Source organism: Acomys russatus, chromosome 23 (assembly GCF_903995435.1).
Source record: "Acomys russatus chromosome 23, mAcoRus1.1, whole genome shotgun sequence".
NCBI classification, from domain to species: Eukaryota; Metazoa; Chordata; class Mammalia; order Rodentia; family Muridae; genus Acomys; species Acomys russatus.
In genome coordinates this window covers 51,957,187-51,978,652 of record NC_067159.1, presented here as the reverse complement: position 1 = coordinate 51,978,652, position 21,466 = coordinate 51,957,187, and the positions used below count along the sequence as shown (strand labels likewise).

The 21,466-nt window shown below is 37.7% G+C and overlaps 1 protein-coding gene across 2 annotated transcripts in view; it reads right to left on the bottom strand.

Moving 5' to 3' along the window:
* The window catches only part of Fubp1 (far upstream element binding protein 1), a 909,332-nt gene extending 903,432 nt beyond the window's left edge, over positions 1-5,900 (bottom strand). For both annotated transcript variants that reach the window (XR_007832816.1, XR_007832817.1), the window contains exon 1: positions 5,895-5,900. The gene's annotated coding sequence lies outside the window, so the exon portion shown is untranslated. The remainder of the gene's footprint in view (positions 1-5,894) is intronic.
* Between the last annotated feature and the right edge of the window lie 15,566 nt (positions 5,901-21,466).

Genomic DNA, 21,466 nt, shown 5'->3' with positions numbered 1-21,466 from the left:
CAGTGAGCTGTAGTTCAACTTTTTTTAAGTTCTTAGTGTTCCTGGTGGCTGGGGCCTATCCTATCTATGTCTCTGTGAACTTTGCTGGTTCTACATGAAGTATGGAATATGTCAACATGAATAGCATTACGTCTGGTGTTTGCTAGCTGAATACATAAGACAAATCCTGAAGCGTGAATAAAATACATGCTGTTGTAAGGACTTTTCACTGCTTCAGTGCCTCAGAACAGCGGGCCATAAAATTTTGAAAAGAAATTCTTACACAGAGCCAATATATAAAATGGTATATGGTGTCTTGAAATGATAACCCAATGTCCACATGGAGAAAAATGCTTTAATAAATTGTGTCACACCTGTGCTAGGTAATAATATAATATAACAAATAGCAAAGATATTGAATTGATGCATGTGTTCCATAATAGTAGAATTAAGAATATATAATGTTGAGTATAAAGAGCTATTACAAGTTAAGAAGAATGTTACTATAATGGAAATATTTTTAAATGAAAAGGAATGCTAAATTTTGTTCATAGACAAATAGCTACACAGTAGAATATGTTAATACTGAAGGAACGTTGAATAAATGTAAAACCATGGTTGCCTGTCAGGGACAGAAAACAATTGGGTTTTAAGTCATACATCAAGGGCTTTAAGTATATTACAATGTTCATTTCTTAGTCAGAAAACAAAAGTTTTTACTCTTAGGGTTGCCAGTCCATTCGTGTTTATCAAAAATAATTCTTCATGTTTTAAAAATTATTTAAATGCACATTTCTTAAAATGTTAGATAATAAGTAACTCTACACATCAATATCTAAAAATATGAACCTACAAAGCATCTCATCCAGGAAATTGTTTCTTCTGGACTTCCATAGGAAATTTCTAGATCTAGGGTGGATTCCTTTTTGTCTGGGAATGAGCTCCATTTTTAGGTGACACAGGGTACACTCAGGTTTGAAGATAATAGGGATTCAATTGGTCTTCAAGCATCTCTCATGTTGCTGTGGAAGTTATCATAGTGACAGCAAAAGAACAAGGAAAAGAAACTATCAACTCATCAACATCTTAGGAGTTCTGGGCTCACAATTTTACTGGTCCTAGCAGGTGACAGAAACGACCCCAGATTGAGAGAAAAAAGGACAAAACAGATACATAGAAGTATGAGGAGGCTGGGGAGAGAGAAGAGTTGAGCTATTTGTAAGTTCTCAATCTAATATTTTGCACATTTTTTGTTTGTCCACAGTATACTAACTCCTTATCTTATTCCATATAAATTCCAAATACAGAATCCTATAATCTATATCAAATCTAATGTATCTACTCTTGACTTGCAGATGCAGGAAACCAAAATGAACACACTCACCTCTCCCTCTCTCTCTCCCTCTCTCTCTCTCTCCTTCTCTCTCTCTCTCTCTCTCTCTCTCTCTCTCTCTCTCTCTCTATATATATATATATATATATATATATATATATATATATATATATATATATATATTCAGATTACATCTGAATTTATATTTATTCAGATTGCATCTCACCTGTATCTTCTTGTTCCCTATCTTCCTCCCTTTTTTGCCTTATTCCCTACACCCTCTCCCATTAGGATTGTAGCTCTACCTTCAAGCAACTCCCTGCCTTGGCAGTTTAGCAAACTGAGCAGCTTTGTGGCTGGGTCCTCTAGGCCATCTGCGATTCTTTGAATGTGTATCAGGTCACTGCTCGCCAAGGCTTCAGTAAGTTCCTTTGACTCTATGACCACTTTTTCTATAGCTCTTTTGTAGCTTATGTAATACTGCACTGAGTGTAGTAGTGGATGGGTTGTCAATATAAATAGTTAGCATTGGGTTGAAATTAGAGCATCCATGAATACTATTGTGATTGTTGTATTTGATTATCAACTTAGCTAGCTTTAGAGGTATCAGGGAGACATTCTCTTTAAGACATTTTTGGAGAAGATACACCGAGAGAAGGCTCAGTTTTCATGTAGGCATTTTCAACAGGTGGTCCAGGTACAAGGAGGTAAGGCGGAAACCAACACACCTGTGTTTGCCTTAGTTCCTCCTCTAGAACTGAGTGTGCATGTTGCATTCATTATGATCCTCTGATGATACCAGTTAACCAGTTTCCCTTCCATTGCAAGGTGAACTCAGTATCACTGATTCTCCAGGCATCTTCTAGACTCTCAGTGCAGGATTGGGAGAGCTGAGGCATCCAGCTCGGCGGACAGGGCACTCGCTGGTTCTCAGCCTTTTTGGCTTACAGGTAGATATTTAACCATTCTTCAACTTCCAAGATCCTATTATCAATTTAGCCAATCTTATAAGCCCCCTTTACACAAATGCATATACACAAGCACACACACATTAGCACACATGCTTTTTATCTGTTTAGTTTCCCTAGAATACCCTGCCTAATATACCATGTTTGTAATAACCAAGAGAAAAAAAAATGGGTGACTTAAAGACAATAAAACTAAGGTGGCCTATGAAGAAATGTTTCCAAGCAATAAAACTTGATATCTTGAAATGCCACAAATGTGTGTGTCTGTGTTACAAACATAGCTTACTAGAAACAACGTTTACGTCAGCAGGCACGGATGAGTCTCACTTTCCAAAATGAACTTACAAATTGGTAGCATTACTTCGAACTCAATTCTTTGTAGTGATGTGACTAGCTGAAGTCTACATCCCTCTATATATGTGCTGGGAAGCACCATGTAGAATTTTGAGACATGGGCATGAGGAGACTTTTGTCCCATGCATCTCAAGTGGGAGTGTTTTCATTTACCAAGAGTCATGTAAGAGTTTTGAGTACCCAGAGATATGCATGTGAAGGACATGTGTAGGACATGTGAAGGACATGTGTAGTTGTTCTGGCCAACAATCATAGATAAGCACAAACTCCCAACCATCTATGTAAAGCCTTTAGAGCTACCTTGAATCCTAAGACCACCTAAAAAAATGACTAATTTCATGCACCACTCCATAAAGCAGAATAATTGCACAAATGGGTCTGCTACAAACTGCCAACTCAATTGAAATATATTAAAGTGACTAGTTATTTAGAGTAAACTTCTAAGTTTGAGGATAATATTTAGGTCAGTAATAGGCAAGTGGCTTACAATTTAAGTTATGTAAAAGTGACCAATTCAAACAATAATATATTGTTATGTTATGCTATGTTATATCTGTATGTATGAAATACAGTAAAATATAAGAAGTGGAGTTTAACATAGAGGACTCTTATTATGGGAAAAGACAGCCATGAAGAATTTTCTCCTGCTAGGAACACCATGCTTCTGTTTGTTTCCTGTTTTTTTTTTTTTACATAAATTAGCTGAGCTTATTTTGAATGTGCAAGATGCTTTTAAGACTTCAGATGTAAAATGTCCTCATTCTGAGCTTTACTTCTCTTTCTGCTGCATTTCATCTTTATGCCCATTTTACTGTAGAGCGAGAACATGATGACATCATAATGATTTTCTAACAGATGCTCATATTTTACTGTAGAGCGAGAACATGATGACATCATAGTGATTTTCTAACAGATGCTCATATTTTACGATTAAGAGAAAAAGAAAAGCTATTATTGTTTATATCTAATATAAGATATAAAAGTTGAGTTCATCTTTATTTTAACAAATAAAACAATATTCCTGGGAGAGAGGGGACTTTGAAAAAAATGTGCTGTTAAAGCAAATGAACCCTGTACACATTGGCATAGAGGCTGGGTTCAACCCTAGATGTTTCAAACATCAAAAGGTGGTGGATGGCTGCTGAGAAATGGAGAATTGTTTGTGTCCAAAGGCTGCCCAATTCCAGTGGTCACCTCAGGACACATGTACATATGAACAATGCTAAATGAACTCAGTGAGTTTCACACACACACACACACACACACACACACACACACACACACACACGTAACAATCACAATATATAAGGATATTGTGAATTTGTTAGGAAAGGACACAGAAAGAGTTAGGGAAAACTGCAAGAGGGATATAAATACAGTTTTTATGTATATAAGTTTTAAAAATTCTATGTTTGTAGAGTTAGCCTACTTGGATAAGATGCATTTAACTTTGTTAAATGATTTCAAATAAAAAATAATGTACATAGAAATGTATATAGAAATATAGAGATGAAGGATATGATTACTGGAGCTGCCTCAGTTATAACCAATAGCCAGCTCTGAATAGGAGGATTTCACGTTGGCTCTGACTTTGATTGGAGAATTAGTACAAGGCCTTAACTACGGCATCCTGGGGAAGCTAACTGAGTGATTAGTCCACACTATGTATAGAGCCTATTGATACTGTGCTTAGGGATGCTTACGTGCACCCCGAGGAAATAGCTGGCCTTTAAGTCGGCTCATTAAATCAAAGGAGTTACTTGACTTCAAAATCCACTGTTTGGACATCGTTGCTGCCACTTGATGTTCTGAAATTCTGAATAGCAATACTTTCTAATTTATTTCTATTCAGATCTAAAAGAAATACACTGCCATGAAATTCGGGTATAAATATTTTTACTGACTAAATATATCTCCTTTCATAGTGATATGTTTTCATGATGAAAATATTAAATTTGATAGAAAACAAATTATTCAATAGAGTTTGTTGTTTAACATGAAAGCATATCCTGGTGACAGAATTATTTGGCAGAAGTTAATATATTAATGGATTTTGACATTGGAAAATTGTAGTTATCAGCAAACCATGTTTCTTCTGTTGAAATAACTCTCTCTCCAGGGTCCTCATCACTATTCATCATTTTAGAACACTACTTAAATTAACAGAATATTAGTCATGTATACATGACTAGAACTTTTCAATTTTTAGTAAAGAAGTATCTCTTAACATGAATTATGCATTTATTTGGTTTCCTATGTATTCTGAAGATACATTTCAAAGGGACAAGATAGCATGAACATTAACACAATGTTTAAAATCACTGATTATTTTACAAAATAAAGGACTCTAGTGAACTATAACCTTACTGTTTAGAAGCTTCATATTCTACAATATGTTTTTTAATTTAGTTATTAATGACTTCATCACGAAGTTACCAAGCTTTCTTTCTGAAATGTGACATCATGAGAGCTCTTCCTTACTTAAGCAGAGCTGGCTCTAGCTATGGGCAGCTTCAGCAAGAGGGTGAAAATTTCCCACAATTAAATACAAAACAAAGCAAAAACATAGCATACAATTTGCTTAAGCAAATTCATTTTGCACAAAATTTCCAGAAAATAGTATCGTGTAAAAGGAGACAAAAGTGAATTGTTTACTGATTTTTTTCTGAATCTTGACAATATCTCTACTAGTTTAACACATGTCCACAGGCAACGCCAAAGATCACGTGCTCAGGCCCATTTTCCTTCAGAAGATCACAGCTTCTGCATTACAGCAACGGCACTTTAAATATAAGGTACGGAAAGACACCTAGACACGGGTGGGTATATTTCCATCGTTTTCCAGACAAATAGCTAAGACATAAAATGGTAAAGCTATTTGCAAAACAAAAATCCCCATAAAATTGTGAATTTATGAGAAATCCAAGGAAAAAAATCTGAAATTTAAATCTCGAATACAATACTACTTAAATATATCCCAAAGGGGGAATGTTAGGTAGCTTAATGTCCTAACTTGTTATGAAAACAGATAGAAAACCTATTCCATTTACTTACAGAAGAGAAAGCTCAGATGCTGCGTTCTCCTGGACTCACTGGACCACTTCTTGTCTAGGTTATGCTTTCCTGACCCAAGCCCCATCCCCGGATGTAAGGAACCTGCTCTCTATTTACACAGAACAGAGGTAAATCCTGTAGAAACTGTCCTTGTTTCAAGTCATCTGAATTCACTTCTTATGTCCAACAGCATGTGAACCTGTGAGAGTCATTTTGTGTGATTATCTGTGATCACCAGGGACAAGGTACTGAATTTGATATTGTTAACAAATTGTTATGGAAATGAGGAAGAAGAAAAGGAGCGAGGCAGTAGTGTATGACCCTGGCAGTGCTATTAACCAGTCATGACTTATTAGATTTTTCATCTAGGATTCTGGTCAAACTTTTCTTCAGCTTCTTAAATGTGCAGACTGCAGATGCTACTCCACATTGATACTTAGAAAAGACTTCATAGTCTGTTGACTCTGAAGCATTATTATTGAAAACATAAGCCACTGCCAGACAACAGGCTTCCTTGTACTTCGAGGCAAACTGGTTTGATCATTAGGCTTTTCTTACTAACAAATTGAGCAATTTGAGTTCTGGGGAATATATGTTCAGGTACCTTAGAAACTGTGTTATACTCTAAAAATAATTGTGAGGGGAAAAACAATTACAATCAAGATATAAAGCAGGTCATACATGAATTAATCCATTAATATAACTAACTTAAATACTGGGATGGATTTATTATCTGTGGGTCACTGTTTTATATCCTGTAGTTGTGCCACTAAGCGTAACGAGAGAATTTTCATGTGCTCATGGAACTCATGGTCTGGCATCTCGGTTGAAAGGAAAATGAGAGCTGTGCAGTAGGAGTGGATCTGACAGACTAGGACTGTACCTGAGCCGTATGGCACGGAGATGGCAAAAGGCTTGGGGAGTCGGGAGCATTTGCTATCAGCTTTAATGGATAGCTGCGTGGAGAGAGGTCCTGATGTGACCAGTGGAGAACTGAGGCCTTCCACTGGTCCTGGTTCTTATACAGCAGAAGTAGAAAAAAATTTCTCCAAAAAGCCTGGAGGAACTTAGTGCAAAAGGAATAATAGCTATATGTCTGTAAAAGGGAACAGTTGGATACAGTACAGTATGCCGAACACTAAACATGGCTCTACATTGGAGGCCTTTGTTAGACTCAGGAAGTCAGCTTCTTTTTGACCGGGTGTTTATGAGTTTGTTGGGCATGACAGATTTGCTCTGGGCTCAATTACTGTAGAGGGACTAAGAGGACTGCATTGTAAAATGCGCTATTCTCAAGGGGCTTTGGCATCTCCATCCCTCTAGTGAACAACAACGTCATCCCACACAAAGACTGAGGGCGTGGATGGTATCATGAAAGGAATGGCTACCTGAAAATTATAGCAAATATCTGGTTTTTTTTTTTTTTTTTTTGTAGATTTCTACAGTGCACACAGGATAACTGAAATATCAAGAAAGGATCTGTAGAGAATGAGTGACCACTTCAAATTCTCATATCTCTATTGTCTGGTAGAAAAAAAAAAAACAGAAATGCACCCAGCAGTGACATACATTACCGTAGAATTCATGTGAAATAAATAACCCAAAACCCAAACTCAAAAAGTACACTTACGACGCAGGCCCAGATCACTTATCAATCTATTAAGTAAGGATCTACTGGATCCAGATAGTCAGGAGTGAGCGGCTTTCAGCAGGGTCCAGAGGCATCAGGCGCCCTGAGAGCTGGAGTCACTACTGTCAGTGAACAGCTGACATGGGTGCTTAGCACTTCGCTTCAGGCCTCTGCAAGAACAGTGCCTGCTCTTAGCCATTGTGCCAACTACACATATGTTAAGACGCCTAATGAAATAATATTTAAGGATTTGTTTCTTTCATTTACACAGTGTAAACCAGGAGAAAAATGTAAATTCTCTTAAAATATATAACACACCTATTTTTCTTTTATAGCCTAACATTGGCAAAACGGTAATTCTTAATCCATTTTATGCTTATATTCCCCTACTCTTCCTAGCTCAAACTGGATAAAATGATTTATTTGTCTTCTATTTTAAACAAGTTCACAAGAGTTTTTCTATGAGAAACTATAAAAGATAAGATTTGGTAGAAATTTTAGTGAATTCCCTTGATATTTCTGTTTTAGTGTCCTAAAAGTGGACTCTTGAATCAGGAGGATGGAGACTGCTCATGTCCGTCCTCTCAGCTTAAAGCTAAGAATGACAGGGTTGGAATGAATTCTAGATTCCTAGCCCTTCAGCACTAGAAATTTAAGGGACCCCCTGGAATATTCCTCTGATTAATGACTTGACTCTGAGGATGCCAGCTATTCAAAGACAAATATATGGCCATGAGGGCCAATTTGTCTGTGAGGCTTTTTGATTGAAAAGAAAACAAAAAAACAAGAGAACAAAAGGAATTTGGTTTCTTCGTTAGCACAGTTCTGTGGCCAGAGCCTGTAGGAATCACTGGTCATTGTTTTCTTCTTTTGAAGAATTCTTTCTTCCTCACAAAACAATTTGCTGCTTGACAAATAAACACACAATGTGTAGATCCAGTTTAAAGCTTGGTATAGTTGAAGGAAAAATCAGGAGTTTATGAGCAAGCTTGGTCGGGCTAGATCTGGAGGTGTGTACCTGCTTACAGAGTTTGATACGTGGCCCCACACTGTGATAACATGAATATTTGGACAAAGGACACCTAAAGGATAGTGCAGAGACCTAAACCATACCACATCTCTTCCTTAACTATATTTGATTTTTTTTCTAGTCTTAACTTGGATGGAAACTGGCTTGTTGTAGTCAAAGCCACAACACAAGTGAACGCAAGATAAAAGGTTGGCTTTGTTGTGAAATGGGGTGTTGTACAAAACACTGACTCTAGAAGACACTAGGGAGATTGCTATCAGGAGGCATATCAGAAAGGGAATTCCTGCACTACTCCATGTCCTCAACAGTCCCCTCCAAGTCTGACATGTTAACTTGCTCAATGAGGAGTCCGCAGCAGACACCTGCCTGTAATTCTATAAGACACTTATTAAACCTGCCACCAATAAAACTTAAAGATTTAAAGATAACTTTAAATGTTCTGTAAAGCCAAGTATAAGATTGTTAACCTTGCTTAAGTGTACTGAATGGTCTTATAATTTGGGAACATTGTCTTTCTCCATTGTACTATATGGCATATATATATATATATATATATATATATATATATATATATATATATTTTAAATAATTTATAGTATTCTTCATTACAAAACAAAAAGTCAATTTAAAAAGCTAGTAAAATATTTATGGAAGCTGGGGATTATAGAAACTTGGACTTTTTAAGAAGAAAGGTAGCAACATCCCTTATATGCCTCTTTTCAATAGAAAAAAAAAACAATTTAAAAATTTACATTTTTCAAGGAGGACAATTCCCACAAACAAAACTTGAGTATGTAACACTGTACACCTGGGTGGATGCCTGCCACTCAAATCACTGTCATGCCTCAAGCTATCCTGATAAAATCAGAAGGGAAAAATAGAGTTAGGCTGATGGGTTTACAGAATGCTGTCTGCATGAGTGGCAGATGTTTGTGCCATAATCACGTTACGAGCACTCAATTTTTATTATAGAACAATTGCTTCTAATAACTTTTATGTTCATGATCAATGTGTCACACATTCACCTGAATTTCAAAATGATCTAAGAAATCTAACAGGGTGTTTTTCTGTTTTTTTTTTTCTATTGGTACATTCAATAACAATAAGACATAACTGATTTTAGCATGTGCCAGAATTGTGGATTCTGACAATCGGTGAGATCTCAAATATGTGTCCTGAGTCTGTCTGGTTCACGAAGGGCCTGACACAATCCCCTGGATGATTATCCATCATTGGCTGCTGGTAGTGGGGAGTGTGATTAATAACTGCAATTCGAGCATGACGGGGAGCGCTGTGGTCTTTATTGACTCGGTGAACTGGCGATGCTTTCTTTTCATGTGGTTGGCTCTCAAGTTGTGCTGCTTTCAGTTATTGATACAGCCCATTACTATTTCGATTGTGAGACCGTTCCTTTTCTATGAACTCAATAGCAAATATCTGCTGAAGCAAGAACAATTTTTGTTCATTTCACAGAAATACTCGCAGTTCTCCATTGTGGTCTTCTATTTCATTCAACAACTTTGTAGAAACTGTTGATCTCTACTTGGTGGTTATTTCATTTACATAAAGTGGTTTTAACTTCTTCAGACTATACCACTTAGACAAGGATTTGGTCCTTCCTTCCCAACTCTTTAACATTTCTTTTTATTCTATCAACATTTTCGGCTGATTGTTCTTAATAAGTTTGTAAAATATTATTTAAAACAATGTATACTTTTTATTACAGCATATTTAAATCTACCACATTTCTTTTTCAGTATACATTTATGAACTGCTTTTTAAATGTTGGCTATATACATACATAGCTTATACACATATTGACTTGATTTTTGCTAATTATACATCTATTTAGAGTAAATGTCTTTCCACATTTAATTTGAACTCAGAACTCAGTGAGGAGAAACATCTGTATTTCAGATGTCTAGTGAATACAATATTTCAAAAGGGGAACTATTGATGAGCTATATTTAAGGCTGTGTTGAAGTGACCATAAGATGACGAATCATCCATTAATTTCTTGACTGTGAAGTCAACAGCAGTTTCACAGTGTTACTCTAGTAAGAAGCAGTGAGAAAGAAATGCAGTCATAGAAGCTAATGCAAAGAATAGATGCCAAAGGCTGTCTCTGTGGAAGAGCAGAGAATGTGGAAACAGATGAAGAGAATGTGAGCATATGAAGCTTATTGGTCGTGGTGGCTGGGAGATAGCATGGTGGTGGAGTGATTGCCATATGCCGAGCCTCAGGTTTGCTCCCCGGTACTGGAGAACATATTGGTTTTAGTTTGAAATGACGAAGGCTTATTTGCTCAAACAAATTATTTAATACGTACTGAGGATGATGGTGAACGAGAATAGGATTCATTATAGGAATAAAATTCTTGGGAAAGAGAAAAGAAGTTGGGGTTATAATTTTCTAAACCACTCACATAGTAATTATTTTTTTTGCTTTCATTGCTCTCTAGCCTCTCAGATAGACACAAAAACTCTGCTATTTTTTAAAAATCTTTTGCGGTCTCCCCGAGAATAGAACAACATATACAGGAAATATGCCTTAAGTGAATGAACAAGTGCATGGAAAATGCATAAATAAATTTAATACCTGTGTTCTTCTTATGGAAGTGAGGACTGTTATTTCACGTGATGAGAAAACTGAGCAGCGTGGGTTGCACTGTTGCTGATGCAAATGCATGATGCCCTATCAGATGGCTTTCACCAAATCCATGAAGTAAAGTACCTAACAAGAACCTGAAGGAAAAAATCGAAAGGGGAAATCAGGGAGAGCATTGCAAGGAACAATGTGAAAACACTAAGAGATGTAGAAAACCACAGTTTTAAACTAGTAGACATTTGATTTGGGCTTGCCAAATATATGAATCATGAATTGTGGTGAGAGGAAAATTATCAACTAAGAATTGCAATAAATGGGTTAAATTGAGGATGATTAAGGTGAATAATCATCATTAAATTTTCATAATCTCAGGAAAAGCTTCAGTCTTGCAGGAGAGCCAACCGTTTCTTAGCAGGATTCTAATAATAACCAGGAGACTCCCAGCATAACTATTAGCGATTCTTTGGACACAATATCAAATACCTTTTTGAAATACTTATCTGTAAACCCATAACTAGTGTTGCCCTCACCCATGATCAGAGAGCCTTCTTCTCACAGTAGATAGCATTTAATGTAGAGACTTTCAACTGGCAAAAGTGCAAGATTATAAGAGAACGGTGTATAGGACGTCTATATCACACCTTCTCTCCTTAAGGCTCAGAGGTAACTCTGGAAAGGGAGGCTGTGAGTTTGTAAGGGCAGACGTTGTAGAGAACTGTTGCAAATTGGTGTTGTCTGGATACAGCAGGGCCATTGTACACAAGACCTCACAGTGGCTGTCACTGCATGCATAAGACCAGTTCAAGGTAAAGTCCATCAAAACCATCCTGGACAGGGAGATTCTCACAAAGTTCCAACATATCTAAAGAGCTATGGGTGAAGGAGAGAAACCTGTTCTTTAGGATCCCAAATGTGTGATTGGAAAGGTCTAGTGAGAGAACAGGTGATGTTAATTCACTAGAAGAGCAACCACCTCATGCAGGAGCTTAATTGCTACCAGATGAAAAAGATCTCTGGGAGGAGATATATAAATGAGCCCGGAATTGGTGGCGAGGGATTGAAGACTTGGGATAGATTTGGCTGTTCACCGCTGCCCTTCAAGACGCTCCTAGAGAAAACCGCTTGAAGGAAGGCTTCAGAGCTCTGGCTCCTGCTGAGGCTCTGGGGTCTGGTTACCCCTGGTTCCAGTGAAAGAAATCCTGTGGCTCTCGACCAGAGAATCATTCCTCGGGACTGATGTCCTTAAGGTTTTGTTGTTGTGTCAATTAATCCTCATTTCCTACTGTTTTGGTTAATCAGGTTATAATTGTCGTAGGCTCGGTCACTAAGTTGTTAATAAAATATTTTGGTTAAGAAAATTGAGTCTACATATGGGTGTTTGCTGGCTGCTGAGAGAGGGAGAGTGGGTCTTCATGGGCGTGGCTGCTGGGAGAGGGAGAGTGGGTCTTCATGGGTGTGGCTTCTGGCAGGTTGCTCACGTTCCAGTGGAATGCTGGCAGTCCTAGGTTGACTCATTAGACCGAGTTTATGGAGTTGGGAGAGAAAATGGGTAGAAAAGGACCTGGAAAGAGTAGGATAGAGGGGACTGAGTGGTAGATTTGTTCAAAACACATTGATACATGTAGGAAATTCTCAAAAAAGTGAAAATGTTAGCATATTAGATGCTAGACAAAACAAAGAGAACAATTTCAAAATCTGGGGGAATATTATTTACATTGTGGAATCCTATATCAAGAAAAGATATCCTATGTGGTTATTTCTATAAGGATAAGATAAAGACTGCCAGATACACACATTATTAATAAACTACCATCTCTGTATACTTTACCACGCATGTAATAAGTTGATACAGTAAAGCAAGAAAGTTAGTCATGTGACCAAAGCCCCTGGGCATGCAACACTGACAGGAGAGACTTGAGGAGAGCAGATGCCTGGTAGATTGAATGAAAATTTTCACATTGCTGTAGAAGATAGGCGACTACAGGAATACACACTCTGCAAAGTGAAATGATAAATCAAACTAACACATGGATATCTCTTTAAAATAATTGCATCAAATGGCTACTGGAAGTAACAGATTAAATTGAACTTTAGGAATAAGTATGCAAATAAACAAAACTGGAAGTGAAACATAAAATGATATAAAAGAAAAATATGTGATTTATAACTGTATTACCTTATGCATATTTAAAATAGAATGGTGGGACTACAGACACAGCCCTTGAAGGTGACCTGTTTGATTCCAGGAATTACATTGGGTGGCTCACTGCTCTTTGGAACTTCAATTCAAAGGGATCAGTTACGTATTTTGGACTCAGAGGGTACTTGTACTTACTTGTACACACACACACACACACACACACAGTGAGAGAGAGACTGAGGCAGAGACTGAGACTGAGACAGAGAAAGACAGAGACAGAGAGAGAAAGAGAGAAACACACACACACACACACACACACACACACACACACACACACTTAGAAGTAAAAGACATGAACCCATCGTCACTGTAACTGTAGCTGCATGCACAAAACATGCATAAGCTCAATCCAAACACCGAGATAGGAAGTGGATATGAAATCCCAACTAAAACTGAAGAGCTTTAATCAATTGTTGTGGATTTGATTAGAAAACAAAGAAAGAAAAAAAGCAAGCAAGCAAGCAATAAAAAAGAAAGGAAGGAAGGAAAAGAAAAAGAAAAGGGAAGACACAAAGCTGGCTGTGTAGAGAAAGGGAGGATTTGGGGCAGGGGTGAATATGAACAAATGCACTGACAAAATTATCAGAGTAGGTGGAGAGTTGGATGAGAGATTCCAGAGGCCCTGGGTTGGAGTCCCAGCATCCTCGTGGCCACTAACAACATCTGTAGCTTCAGTTCTAGAGGATATGATTCTTTCTTTTGGCTTCTTGGGCATCGTGTTCACAGGAGGTGCACAGACATATGTTCAGACGGCACACACTGTCCCACCAAACATAAACCAAATAATAACTAAAATCACCTAGACACTTTGTGACTGTCTAAACTAAACATGGGCTTAGGATGATGAGTGGTGCTCACAGAAGAAAACCCGGGGACACCTGTCATAGCTTCATAGGGTCACTATCCACTGAGACACAGAGCAAAGGCTTGGAGGTTTGTAGACAGAGATGACCTTTATGTAAATACTGAGCATGTATATTTTCCATAAAAGCAATTTGACTTCAAGTTATTTCTTAGAGTAACTTTGCATGTAGCGGTGACCAGGATTGTGTATTGATGAAGATCTTAAAATAGCTGTTCATATTTCCCCCATAGACAACATATATTTAAAGTATATAATACATTAATTACACCATACACTTATATATCAAGAACAATGTTTAATTCATTATTAAGATTGTATAAAGGCATGGAAAGATGTGGAAGTTCTCAAAAAAGCCAAGTGGATGTGTCTGCATGCAGGAAAACGTACAGTTACACTAAAGCATATTTTCACACATAGATGCATGTATTACCATGAACATATGATCAGTTACACCCACATAACATTTACATGCCTGTGTTTAAGCCAGTTGTCCTATACCTTAACTATCAGCTTGGAACTGTAAATGGGTAGAGAATTACAGGTAGATTCTTACAGCTGTTTTCATTGCAGGTGCCTGAATCACCTGTATCTATAGAATAAACAGAAGCAGTTATTAAATGCAGTGATTGTAAAACTGATACAAAGACACAGCCTCAAAAGAAATTTAAGCTGAGGTTTGAGCTTTTAAGTGTACAATTTAGAGAGTTTGATCCATTTTGATGTGGGCATTGTCTGGAACCTTTTTACCACTCTAGAAAGTTTGCTCACACTCTGTGCCAACTACTTCTCTTAGGCCTAACACAGTTCTGATGTGTGTGTGTGTGTGTGTGTGTGTGTGTGTGCATACACATTATACATATTATAACATGCTTGACTCTTTTCAATGTCACATGAAAAGATTTATATTCCGTTCCATTCATGAAAGCACTGATGTTTAGCTTCATCCATGTTGCTAGCTGTAGTAGGCCCCAAAGGTCCAGTTGATATTCTTTATAGAAAATATCATTACTCAGCTGAAACTTTGGGGTAAGCTCAGAGACTTAGCCTTTCCCTCTGCTTCATTGTAACTTAGCAACACCCACCCGGTGGAAAATGACGATAAAGTTGGGTGAGTTTGTCAGAAGGTCAGAGGCAATGACTGAACAAAGTTTAGGTGTAGCAAACGGCCCAGGCATTCTGGCCCAGGGTCAGGTCTGGCTCATCGCTGCCTCTCCACTGGGCTGACTGACATTCTTCAGATGGAAGAGAAGCCTCAGTGTCCTATAGGAGTGTACTTTCTGTCTCTTTGGGTACCACTTTCTTTAAAGTCCATTTTGTGCTACTGGAAAAGTATAAAGAACAAGTCATATAACATCAAATGGAGCTTGCAAGGCAGTTCATCTAGAGTGTTCCTTTCACCATGTCCTCAGGTGAAAGGGTGAGAATATTTGAATGCACTCTGAAAACCCTCTGACATCATCATTAACTACCCAGATCTAGCCAATGGTCAGAACATTCTCCACAGTTGAGTGGAGAGTGGGATATGACTTTCTCATGTACTCTGGTGCCTCACATTTGACCATGTCCCCTGGAGGGGGAGACCTGGTGGCACTCAGAGGAAGGACAGCAGGTTGCCAAGAAGAGACTTGATACCCTATGAGCATGTACAGGGGGAGGTAATCCCCCTCAGGAACAGTCATAGGGGAGGGGAATAAGGGGAAAATGGGAGGGAGGGAAGAATGGGAGGATACAAGGATGGGATAACCATTGAGATGTAACAAGAACAAATTAATAAAAAATAAATAAATAAAAAAAGAGAAAAGAATAGAAGCTTCTATCTATCCATCTCCTAGGAGGCTGGACTCGGAACCCCACACTGAGAATTACGGGAATTTTGGATATCATGATTACACTTGTACAGACCTCCACCTACAGCATGCACTTCCCCGCAACCCCAAACCAGGACACTGAGTTATGAGTTACTGTTTCTTTAGACTATTCTGAAAACAAGAACAGATGACACATCCATTCTCCTGCAACATGGGACAGTTGACATCATTTCACTATGTTGTAGAGTATCTTCTGAAATCTGTAGTCTGTCTTTGCTAGGGATTTACATTTTCTCATTACCTTGCGAGAAATTTTATGCAATGTGCATGCATGTTCTTCCCATGTATATAGGTTGTGAATGTTATGTCTGAGAGGGGCTTTTGTTTTTTTTTTTTTAGCACTGTCATTACTGAGTTTTTTAATTAATGAAAATATTTCATTATTGCTTCCTTTTATGAGTATTGTTCTTGACGTCCTGCTTGGACAAGCTTTTGCAAGTCCACATTGGGAAGAGGATTTTGTACTTTTTCTTTAGAAGAAGTTTTTCCATTTTAATTTAACCCTTTACATATATAATCCATTTCACATTGATATTTGCTTAGTAAATGTGATGGCATTGGTGCCTTGTATATTTTCTTACACAATCATGTATTTGTTTCAGCAACATTTGTTGGATTATTTTGTTTTCTTTAATGGTCTCAGTGGCTGGGTTCCACAAATGTTTTTGTCTATTCACACTTCTTGAAGCACTGCAAACTGGCTGTTTAGGTGACTTTACAAGAAGTCATAGTATCAGACTCTGTGGTCTGGTGCTCCTTTTTTTCTAAAATATTAGTCTAGGTCACTTGAGTTTCTATATGGAGCTTAGAAATTAGTTTGTCATTTTCAATAAAGAAATGTATTTTCATTAGAATTACATTTAAAGCATGAGTTAAACTGGGAGTAAGTAACAACTTATATTGTATCTTACAGTTCATGAGCTGACATATCTCCATTTATTCAGGATTTTAATTTCTCTACCTGGTATTTTGTCATTGGAAGCATGGCCGTCTGCCTTCTATTTCACCGGCTTTATCCTTGACACAGTTGCTTATGGTGCTTTTGCAAATGCTGTTTCTTACATTTTATTTCTGAATTTATTTCTTATGCATATGGAAACTTCTGGAATGTTGCCTGGCTGAGTTTGCTTCTGGTTTCAGTCAGCCCCATTGTTGTTTTTTGATAATTTTACAGAAAAAAATGGTGTCATGTTATTTGTGAATAATGAGAGGTAACCACTATGCATTGCTACATGAAAATTTAAGTGGGCCATCTTGCTTGTGTGTAATATTTCCTTATCAGAAATATCATGTGAGAATAAACTGAGTTTTTTTTCAAGAACCGCTTACAAATGAGAATTGCTAATTCTCAGAGACTTAAAAAATTAAATATGAGGCTTTAAAGTTTGTTGAATTTTTCCAATATTTATAATACCTTTTTTGAAGTCTAATCTCTGGACAATGAAAGTAATCCATTTGATGCACACTGCTCTGTGTTTTTTCATATATCCATAGGATGGAGCTATCTTTACTGCTCTCTAGTTCTATGCTGTTTTATCATATGTAGAAATTCTGTGACTCTGGAAGTCAGGAAAAAAGGTAGGAGCCATAGTAACCAAAGTGGCTAGGTGTTTTCTGGTTCTGAAATAAGCGAGGAAGCATGTGGCCACTCACCATTATAGCATGTCAGTACAGTTTTGCTTGTTTGTTTATTTATATAATGCATTCAGGAGAATACTTATCTAGCCCTCTCTTTTACCAAGAATGACACTGAAATTTCTCTTAATGATGTTTCACCAAAACCTGTACACAACATTCACAACGATGTGTAACTTGACCTACATCTCAGTAATAGTGCTTAAAATCCATCTTACCCCCACTGTGAGGAAACTGTATCAGCCTACCAGCCAGCCCTACTTCTGACTCTACCACTAGGGAATAGAACAGCAATGTGTACACCTAGCTGGGACATTCACCTCAGAATCACGAGACATTTTCAAATAGAAATCTTCATAATGCCTGAACCTCTTGGAGCCTCTGCACACACCTACAGTTTTCCTTGGGAACCCAGTGGCAGCCAGTATGGCAAGACTTTTTAGATTATCTTAAAGAAATATACCTAGAAGTCCTTCTTCAGATTAGAGACCGGTGATTTTGCATAGAAGAGTATTTAAATTTATAATAGTGCAAACCAGGACAAGGGTTGTAGCAAGAGAGTAGGATCCCTTTTCATCCCTTTTAATGGTACTGCTTAGGGATAGAGAACACTACATCTTTATCAAAGGAAAAAAAACCCCACTAAGATGGCATTTTAATTCTTATCATCTATGCCCAAAAGCAAGGGCACTCATGTTTGTAAAAGAAGCATCAATATAGCTTAAATTATACATTGGCCCTCACACATTGATATTGGGAAACTTCAATACCTTGCTCTTGCCAATGAACAGGTTATCCTCACAAAAACTAAAAAGAGAAATAATGTAGCTAACAGATGTTATAAACCAAATGGACCTAACAGATATCTATAGAACATTTCATCGAAATACCAAAGAATGTACCTTTTTTCTCAGTATCTCACGGACCCTTCTCCAAAACTGACCACAAATTAAGTCACAAAGCAAGCTTCACTACAAGGAGATTTAAATTACCCCTTTTATGTTGTCAAACCACCATGGATTAAAGCTGTATTTCATCAACAACAGAAACATCAGAAAACCTACAAACTCATGGAAACTGAACAACTCTCTAGTAAATAAAAACTGGTCAAGACAGAAATAAAGAAAAAAATTAAGGACATTTTTAAATCAACTTTCTAGAATTTGATGAAAATAACTACACAACATACACAGACTTATGGGACACAATGAAGTTAATGTGAAGAGGAAAGCTCATAGCACTAAGTGCTTATGTAAAAACAAAACAAAACAAAAAAGAAAATCAAACAAACAATTAAAAACCTGGAGAAATCTCATACTAACAATAGCACACCTGAAAGCTTTAGAGCAAAAAGAAATAAGTACACATAGGAGGAGTGGAAGGCAAGGAATACTCAAACTGATGGTGGAAATAAATAAAATGCAAACAAAGAGAACAGTGCAAAGAGTCAATTAAACACTCTATATTTAATTATATATATATATATAATATGTGTGAATATTTGCCTGTGTGTATATCTGGATATATTTCTGGTCTCCGGTGCCCCTGGAGACCAAAAAAAGGTACCAGGTCCCCTGCAATTAGAGGTATAGGTGGTTGTGAACAGCCATGTTGTGCTTGGAATGCAGTTTGGGTCTTTCGAATAGCTGTAAGTGCTCTCATCCACCTAGCCATCTCTCCAGTCCTTCACACTCTATTTTATGTAATATCAAGAGATTTTTTTCTTTTCCTTCCTTCCTTCTTTCCTTCCTTCCTTCCTCCTTTCTTTCCTTTCTTTCTCCCTTCCTTTCTTCCTCCCTTCCTTTCTTTTTTTGTTCTTTCCTTCCTTTCCCCCCAATCCATTCCTATAATAAGACCTGAGTTAGAGTGTGGCTGATATGCCAAATGTCACTCCATCAGAGAAAGCAGATTTTGCCCTTTTCCAGCAGATATCACGTTCCAATAAGTTTCTGTTGGGACAGGAACTTTGTATCCACTCTCCCTTCTTCAGGGATGATGAGATATATTATTTCCCAGAGAAACCTCAGGTATCGGTATTGCTCAGATGTGTACTACAGTTAAAGGTATTGCAGGAGACTGGTCCTCCAAGGACTAGAACTCTTGGATCGCATCCCTTGACACAGTGTGCTGTTTATTATAGATGGAACCATCCTTAGAGTATTTACCTTGAGAGTTGTTAGGCTTGTCAAGTGCCCTTGCAAATTAGGTGGCTATTTTTGCCCTTTGTTAAAAATGGTTTAATACAGTGACTATTTTCAAATGTGAAGCCAACCTTGCCTTCAAGATATGAAGTCTCTTTTTTCATGACAGATATTCCTTGTTGCACATTACTGGGTTTGGTTGCAATATCTTAATGAAAATATGTCACAATATTTCTAGGAGAAACAGCTGCTTTTCACCCTTATAACATTTCCATGTAATGTTGGTATCACAGTACTGCTGCCCTTGCAGAATCAGTTCATAAATGTTCCTTCGTCTTCTATTTCTCAGAACTTATCTAAAAGTTGGATATTTTGATGTTCAGTAGAATTTAGTAATGAAGACATTTGTGCTCAAACTTTGTGCAATGTTCAAAAAATATGGACTTTTGCCTCTTCATCTAATATAGGTTTATTGAAGAAAAATCCTAAAGATGAAACTAGGAGTACAGTGAAAATGGTTTATCTGCAGTAAATAAGAAACTATGTCTAGCAATAAGAGCTTCTGATTACTACGATATATAGGGGTCAGTTCAAGGGGATTTAGGAAGAGAGTTTGGAAAAAGTCTGTGGAGGAATATTAAATCAAAACAGGGCTGTTCTCGCAAGAGATGACATCCAAAGCCCTTTTAGGTCTATGTGATCTGGCTGCAATACAAACAGCCCTTTAATCCAGGATACTGGGGCAAAAAGATCTGAATTCGAGGCCAGCCTGATATACCATAAGTATCATTTAAAGAAAAGCTTAGGTCCAGGCATGGTGGTACATGACTTTAATACCAAAGGAATGTAAAGTTAGTTTGTAGAAGGAAGCACCCATGCTTGAAAGTGATGTCTAACTGAGTGGAAATAGGTGAGGAATCAGAGAAGATTTGACAGAATAGGATACACCCAAGTCTCAAAAGAAGAAAGAGGAAAAGGAAGCTAATTAAAAGGCAGTTTAACAGATAGAGAGGAGGCAGTTTAACCAGGACAGTAATAGAGAGATGGCTTGCAGACAAAGAACTCAAGTGAAGACTGAATGAGCCAGAGAATGAGAAGGACCCAGGAGATTAGAGCAGACTGCTGGAGTTAGTTTGAGGCAGAGCAGAGCAATTCTGGGTTGAGAGAGAAGTCAGATTAAATGAGTCAGCTGGGAGAAGAGTTTGAGCCAGAACAGCTGAGTTGAACCAGCCAGCCCAGAGCTCAGAAAGAACAAGTAAGGGCGAGCTCATTAAACAGTAAGTCTCAGAGGCTGAAAACATCTAACCTAGGTTAGACTGTACAGAGGCCAGAAGCTTCCCGGACTAGGCCTAGGTTAGCAGAAGGAGGCAGTAAGCCTCCCAGACAGCAACTGAGCCAGGAGAATAAAGCTACTTTTACAATAGTCCTCAAACCCCTGCCCTATCAGAAGCATACGGGTGCTGCTGCGCTCTTGTGACTCATTAACCAAAGACTGGTTCTCAGTAGCATTACCACTGGCTATTCCAAACCTTCTCTAAAGAATGAACAGGAGGAAGCCCATAGACAGGGAACTGAAGTTGGACCACATATGCACGACTGGAGATTTGAGAATGACAGGAGAGGAATGACATATCATCATAACTCTGTGTGTTGGGAAGTCAAAGAGAAGAGGGAATGCAAAGGGATAGAAAATGATGCAAGTAGGTTTCAAGTAAATGTGAACCTTTTGCTCAGCTTTAATTTCTGTCCTTCCCTTCCCATGTGATACAAAGCAAGCTACTGAAACCCTCTACAGTCTGTG